The sequence below is a fragment of the Sminthopsis crassicaudata genome, chromosome 1 (genome assembly GCF_048593235.1).
Source record: "Sminthopsis crassicaudata isolate SCR6 chromosome 1, ASM4859323v1, whole genome shotgun sequence".
NCBI lineage: Eukaryota > Metazoa > Chordata > Mammalia > Dasyuromorphia > Dasyuridae > Sminthopsis > Sminthopsis crassicaudata.
Window position 1 is genome coordinate 378,928,203 of NC_133617.1, and position 7,282 is coordinate 378,935,484.

Consider the following 7,282-nt stretch of genomic DNA (forward strand, 5'->3'; position numbering starts at 1 on the left):
CCTGAGAGAAGTCAGGTGAAAAAATTTTCTATTACTATTATTAAATTTATATTATATATTCTATAATTATTTATTATTTTCTAGTATATATATATGTATATGTATATATATATATATATATATATATATTTTTTTTTTTTTTTTTTTGAGGCTGGGGTTAAGTGACTTGCCCAGGGTCACACAGCTAGGAAGTGTCTGAGACCAGATATGAACTCGGGTTCTCCTGAATTCAAGGCTGGTGTTCTATCTACTGCGCCACCTAGCTGCCCCTTATTTTCTAGTATATTAATAACACATTATTAAATTGGGATCCTGGCTTTTCTTTTTTTATTTCCTCATTCAGGAACCTGTTCCTATATGCCCATCTGCCAGTCTGCAAGGCTGATATGGTAGAGGAGATTGTGCTTCAGTCAGAGATAAAGTAGAACAAATAGCTGTAGGCAGAAAAAAATAAACAACAGAATCAAATTGTATGTAGAGTGATTCACTTTGTGGGCACTGATGCCTTTTGATGTTTGCTCTTCTTTATCCTTAGGAATAATGGACTTTTTGGGTCTAGGATCTCAGAAACATGGACAGAGCTGCGGCTAGAGTATAATTCTAACTTATTCTCTTCCCCCTTCTTTTTGCTCTGAACACATTTTCACTGGTTTGGTGTCAAATTCAGTATCTTCATACAAGGAAATAAAGTATTGCTATACTTTAGCAAACCTATTAACCCGAATTAATGATTACTTCCCATTCAAGACCTTGAACTATTTCTAAGCCCTGTATTGATTTGGATGCCTCCCTATTTTTCATATTATCTAAGAATTCTCTTACATTTCATCTCATGTAAAACTCAAAACACGTCAACATCCTGTTTTTAAAAATATATTTTATATTGACATCACCTTCATTTTTAATTATACTCTGTTTCTTCCCTACCTAAGGAATCATTCCTTATAACAAAAATTATTTTTATAAAGCTTTTTATTTTCAAACACATACATAGATATTTTTCAACATGTACCCTTAAAAAACCTTGTGTTACAAAATTTCTCCCTCCCTTTACCCCCCCATCCTCCTGTATATGGCAAGTAATCCAATATATTATAACAAAGATTAAACAGAAGAGAAATAAAACCTTTCAGCAAAATCAACCAATCTATCAATCATATATTTGTTCCATTCCTATAGTACCTCACATGTACAAAAGAGTGAGGATAAAGCTTGATCATTATAGTTATACAGTATTCAGTTTTTTTTTTCTGTAGTGGTTTCTATTTATATTGTTGTACTCATTATATGTATTGTTTTCCTGACAATATTTCATATTGTATCAATTAATATGTTTTCTCAGGCTTTTCTATGTTGTTCATATGCAATAATATTACATTATATTAATATACTATAAATTGTTTAATTATTCTCTAAGTGGACAAATGATTTTTTTTTCTTAAAAAAAGGCTACTGGAATATTTTGATTTTTTTATCATTTTCATTTTCAGATATATTCTACCTCTTTCCTCTAATCAGAGAATCATCTTTTGTTACAAAGAACAAAAATGCAGAAAAAAGTTAAATAACCAAAATATTAATTGAGTCTAAAAGTAGTATGTAGGTTAATCTGATTTTTCTTATGCAGCATGACAAATGTGGAAATATGTTTAGAAGAACTGCACATGTTTAATCTACATTGGATTACTTGCTATCTAGGGGAAGGAGGAGGAGGGGGAAAAGTTTAGAACATAAGGTTTTCCAAGAGAGAATGTTGAAACTATCTTTGCATGTATTTTGAAAAATAAAAAGCTATTATTAAAAAAAAAAAAAAAGCATATGTAGGTTTCCACACCTAAGCATTCAATGTCACTTTTGTTCATTATAATTATATGGGTAAAAAATTTGTTTATATTATTGAAACTTCAATAAACTATGTGATCCAGTGAGTCAATCTAATTATGTTTCCATGTATAAATTGTTAGTTGAGATATAATGATATGTTAATACTTGAATAAGAATTATAAATGTATATAAATAATATGCATAGCTTTATATGTAAATATTTTCTGACTGCATTTATATATTATGTTCCCAAAATTGTATAAACAGTTATTGAGTTGTCATATTGTGTTTCCTTTGAATATGGTTCCTGCTCATTAGATTATTTCAAACTAATAGAGGAGACAGACACAAATTTGTCTATTTGATGGAGTTATCATAAGGAAAGTGTTTTCAAATATTAAAGCACCATATAATATAATAGCCATCGATGTTATTATAATAAAGTCTTTAAAATGTGTGCAAGTAGAATTTAGACTCCTCAAGGCAAAGGCTTTCATTTTTAAAATTTGCATTTCTGATGCATAGCACAATGCCTAGAACATAGTAGGTGTTTAATAATGAATGTCCCTTGTTTTTTATTATGGAAATAGCATGACCCTAGAGTCAAGTAACTTGGCTTCAAATTTTAGTTCTGATAGCAACCATGTGACTAACAAAAAGTAAATTACTTCCTTTCAGTCTCAATTTTCATATATGTAAAGTGAGGGAATCACACTAAGTGATCTCTAAGGTTCTTTGAAGCTCTCATATTGTTCTATGAAAAAGATTGCTGTTTTTTTTTTTCAATATGATTTTCCTAAGTGAAGAATTGAAGAAGGATATTAGTGACATATTGGTGGCAGGAATTTCCTGCAAACTTGACATAGGAAATGGCTACAGAAATAAATTTTAAAAATTGATCTGAGATATTTGGGATGGATGTGGTGCTTAAATAAAGAACTTTAGGGATTTTCATTAGTAATTCCTAGTAAATATTAATAATGGCAGGTAGTTCCTTGGAGTTGTGATTGAAGTTAAGGGATTTCATTTTTTCATTTCCTTTTTCAAGTCCCATCTACATTGTCATCTTTTCCATGAAATCTTCCCTGATTCTCCAATTGGTAGTGGAAATTTCCCATTGCAATTTTGGGCCCTCATTGATTACATTCTGCTTTGAATTAATGTTGATTATATATATATATATATATATATATATATATATATATATATATATATATGTATGTATGTATATGTATATGTTTCATTTCCTTTACTAGATGGTAAACTCCTAAATTAGGGAAATAAAAAGTGAAATAATATTCCACATCACCCACTGGTTTGCACACAACAAACCATTATACAAAATTGGTTTGATTGGACTTGATTGTTGAAATACCATCACACTTCCTTAATTGGGTTGTTATTCAAGCAGTCAAGGTATTCATCACTAATTATGTTGCTATAAAGAAATTATTACTTAGTGATGATGATAATAACTTACATTTTACATTTATAGATTTCTTTATGGTTTTTAATGTGCTTTATACAAATTATATAATTTGCCCCTCATAATAACCCTGACAGGGAGGTGCTATTATTATTTTCATTTGATAGATGAAGAAACTAAGGCTGAGAGCAGTTTTTCAGGGTCACATAGTGACTGTCAGAGCAGAATTTGAATCCTGAGGTCTTCACAAATTGAAGTCTACTATTTTATTTAGAATACTACTTATCTGTTAATATTTATTATAACTACATATTTTCTTCTTAATATTAATTGATATTTGAGATGATACACTAATGCACATGAAAAATAGTATAGATTCATAATTCATAAGTAGTCCTTGAAATATCACATTTGGCTTCCTCTAAATATGGTTCCAACCCTTGAGGATCTTCTAATTCAGTGGAAGAGATACATGAAAATAAATATATTTCTCACAGAATAACTATGAATAGAATGTAAGACAAAAGAGGTGTTTTTTTTTTAATGGAAGAGAAGTAACATGAATTCTCATAATAGATAAAATACATGGCAAAGAGTTAGGAAGACACAGACTTGAATCCCTTCTCAGGCACTTCCTAGCAGGGACCCTGATTGCAAAGTTTCTTTGCAGACTGATTTCCAAATCTGTCAAAAGGGATAGCACCTCCTGTAACAGGCTGTTGCAAAATTCAATTAGCTCAATTTTGCATGTACATTTCTTTGTGAACACTGAAATACTATATAAATATTTATTATAGCATTTTCATCTTCTTATTGGACTTAGCTAGAAATAATCCTAGGATAAAATCTTAACCTGCTATTATTCTTTTGTATTTCATGATCTCCTATGTCACAGGTAGGTAAAATAAGTGGTTTTATTTTATTTTTACAGTTTGTTTTTGTTGTTACTATTTTGCCATTAGGTAGGCTTGTGAAAAGTCAATTACATTGCCCATTACATATTTGATTGATATACATTTTAGCTTTGCATAATTAAATTGTTCAGAATGAAAGTATAGCCCACAATGGAGAAAGATTATTATTCAACTTGATCTGCACCTAGATAGATGCATCATAGCTAACTTAACAGCAGATATAACTATTATTTCCTTTTCTATGAGCAGATATAAGAGAAATGGACAAAATGGCAAATTATTTTGGGTCCAAGTTTTTGATAGTGGTAGCTCCAGAACGGAAGGGAAATGTAGGAAACATCTTGTGAACATTAAACAACATGAGAATATATATACCAAGAGGACAGGAATATTTCATTTATGTCTTTATATTTCTAGCACCCAGGGCTAGATATGTAGTAGATCCATACTAAATGTTTTCTGATTAAAAAAAAAAAGAATATTAAACAACATGAAATCCAGCTAGTGAGTAGCAGCTGCAATAATTCCATATTTTTCAAAATCTGATACTTAAGTTTCCAATCTTTGGTTCAAAAAAAAGCTAACATTCTAAATGGGAGAAATCTAAATTTATTACAGTTATTTATACTAAGTATATATATATATATATATATATATATACACATATATGTATATATATGTGTATATATATATATATAGTGTGTGTGTGTGGTGGAAAGTATTGAACTGGATATGAGGAAGCCTGGGTTCTAGTCTGACCATCCAGCTCTGTGAATTTGAACATGTTACTTAAGTTCTCTGGGATTCGTATCTAAGGCTATGCATATGCAATTATGTAACACATTTCCATAATAATCATTTTGTACAAGAATATGAATAAAATTAAAAAAAATAAGAGAGCAAAAATAGCATGTCTCAGCATGTATTCAATCAATATCAGTTCTTTCTTTGGAGGTAGATACTATACTTCATTCATTAAGCTTTGAGATTGCCTTACATCAGTGTATTGCTGAGAATAGCTAAGTCATTCAGAGTTTTTCATTGAGCAATATTGCTGTTATTGTGAAAAAATACTCTCCTGGTTCTGTTCACTTGATTATGTATCAGTTCATGTAAGTATTTCCATGTTTGTCTGAAATCATTTTCCTTGTCATTCCTTATACAACAATATTACATTACAATCATATACATGGTTTATTTAGCCATTCCCCAACTGATGAGCATTCCTTTGATTTCCTATTCTTAGCTACTACAGAAAGAGCTGCTATAGATATTTTTTGTAAAAAATAGGTCTTTTTCCCTTTTTTTTTTTTTTTTGATGTCTTTGAGATACACTCTTACCAATGGTATTGCTGGATCAAAGGGTATGCACATTTGTATAGTTCTTTGGGTATAGTGCCAAACTGTTCTCCAGAATGATTAGATAAGTTTATAACTCTACTAACAGTGCATTAATATCCCAGATATTCCACATCTCCTTCAACATCCAAACAAACATCCAATATTTTCCTTTTTTGTCATATTAACCACTGTGATAAACATACCTCAAAGTTGTTTTAGTTTGCATTTTCCTGATCAATAGTGCTTTAGAGCATGTTCTCATGTGACTATAGTTTTGACTTCTTTGTCTGAAAACTTCTTGTTCATTAACTTTGAACATTTGACTCAATTCTCTATATATTTGAGAAATGAGGCCTTTATCCCAGATACATCTTGCAACCCCCCTTCCAAATTTTGCCATTTCCTTATAATTTTGGTTGCATGGGCGGGGGGAGGTTATGCAAAAACTTTTAAATTTTACACAATCAAAATTACCTTTTTTATCTTTGGTAATGCTTTTTTATATTGTCTTTGACCTAAATTATTTTCTTATCCATAAACCTGATAGATAAACTATTCCAAGCTCTCTTGATTTGCTTATGGTATAATCTTTTATGTATAAATCATATACCCATTTTGACCTTATCTTGATATATGGTGTGAATGTTGATCCATACCTAGTTTCCACAATACTACACTGTTTTCTAGTTTTCTCAGTGGTTTTTGTCAAATAATGACTTATTTTTTTTCCAAAAACTTGCATCTTTGGGTATATCATATATTAGATTATATACTTAAACTATTTCATTGATCCACCACTCTATTTATTAGCCAATACAGGATTGCTTTGCTGATGGTTTTAGATAAATATTGCTTATTTTAGGGTAAGTTCCCTTTTTCCTATACTTTCTTTTATTTTTAATAAAACTGGGTGTCATATTTTGTTTGCATTTATTGAGATAATCAGATGATTTCTGTTGGTTTTGCTATTGATTTGGTCAATTATGCTGATAGTTTTCTTAACATTGACCCTGCATTCCTGGTATAAATATCACCTGGTCATGTGTATGATCCTGGCATAATCTGCTTGCTAGCATTTTATTTCTTTTTTTTTTTTGCACCAATATTAGGGAGATTGGTCTATATTTTCCCCCTCTGTTTTGACTCTTCATATTTTAGGTTATCAGCACCATACTTATATCATAAAAGAAATTTGACAGGATTCTTTTGCCTATTTTTTTCAAATAGTTTATATATATATATATATATATATATAGTATTGGAATAAATTGTTCTTTAAACATTTGGTAGAATTCATCTGTGAATCAATTTAATTCTGAGAATTTATTTATCTTGGTAAATGTTTATATATCTTTTCCTATGTTATTGACTCTTATTTCAAGATTCTCTTATGGTCCATTTCTTTTATCAATTTTTCTTCTATTTCTCTGATTTTCTTTTTAAATGTTCTTTAAATTTCTTTCAAGAATTCTTTTTAGAAGCATTTGATAAAATCAAACATCCATTCCTATTGAAAACACTAGAGAGTATAGGAATAAATGGAGTTTTTCCTTAAAATGATCATCATCTATTTAAAACCAACATCAAGCATCATATGTAATGAGGACAAACTAGAATCATTCCCAGTCAGATCAGGGGTGAAGCAAGGTTGCCCACTATCATCATTGCTATTCAATACCATATTAGAAATGTTAGCTTTGGCAATAAGAGAAAAAAGACATTAAAGGAATTAGAGAAGTTAATGAGGAAAACAAATTATCACTCTTTGCAGATGATA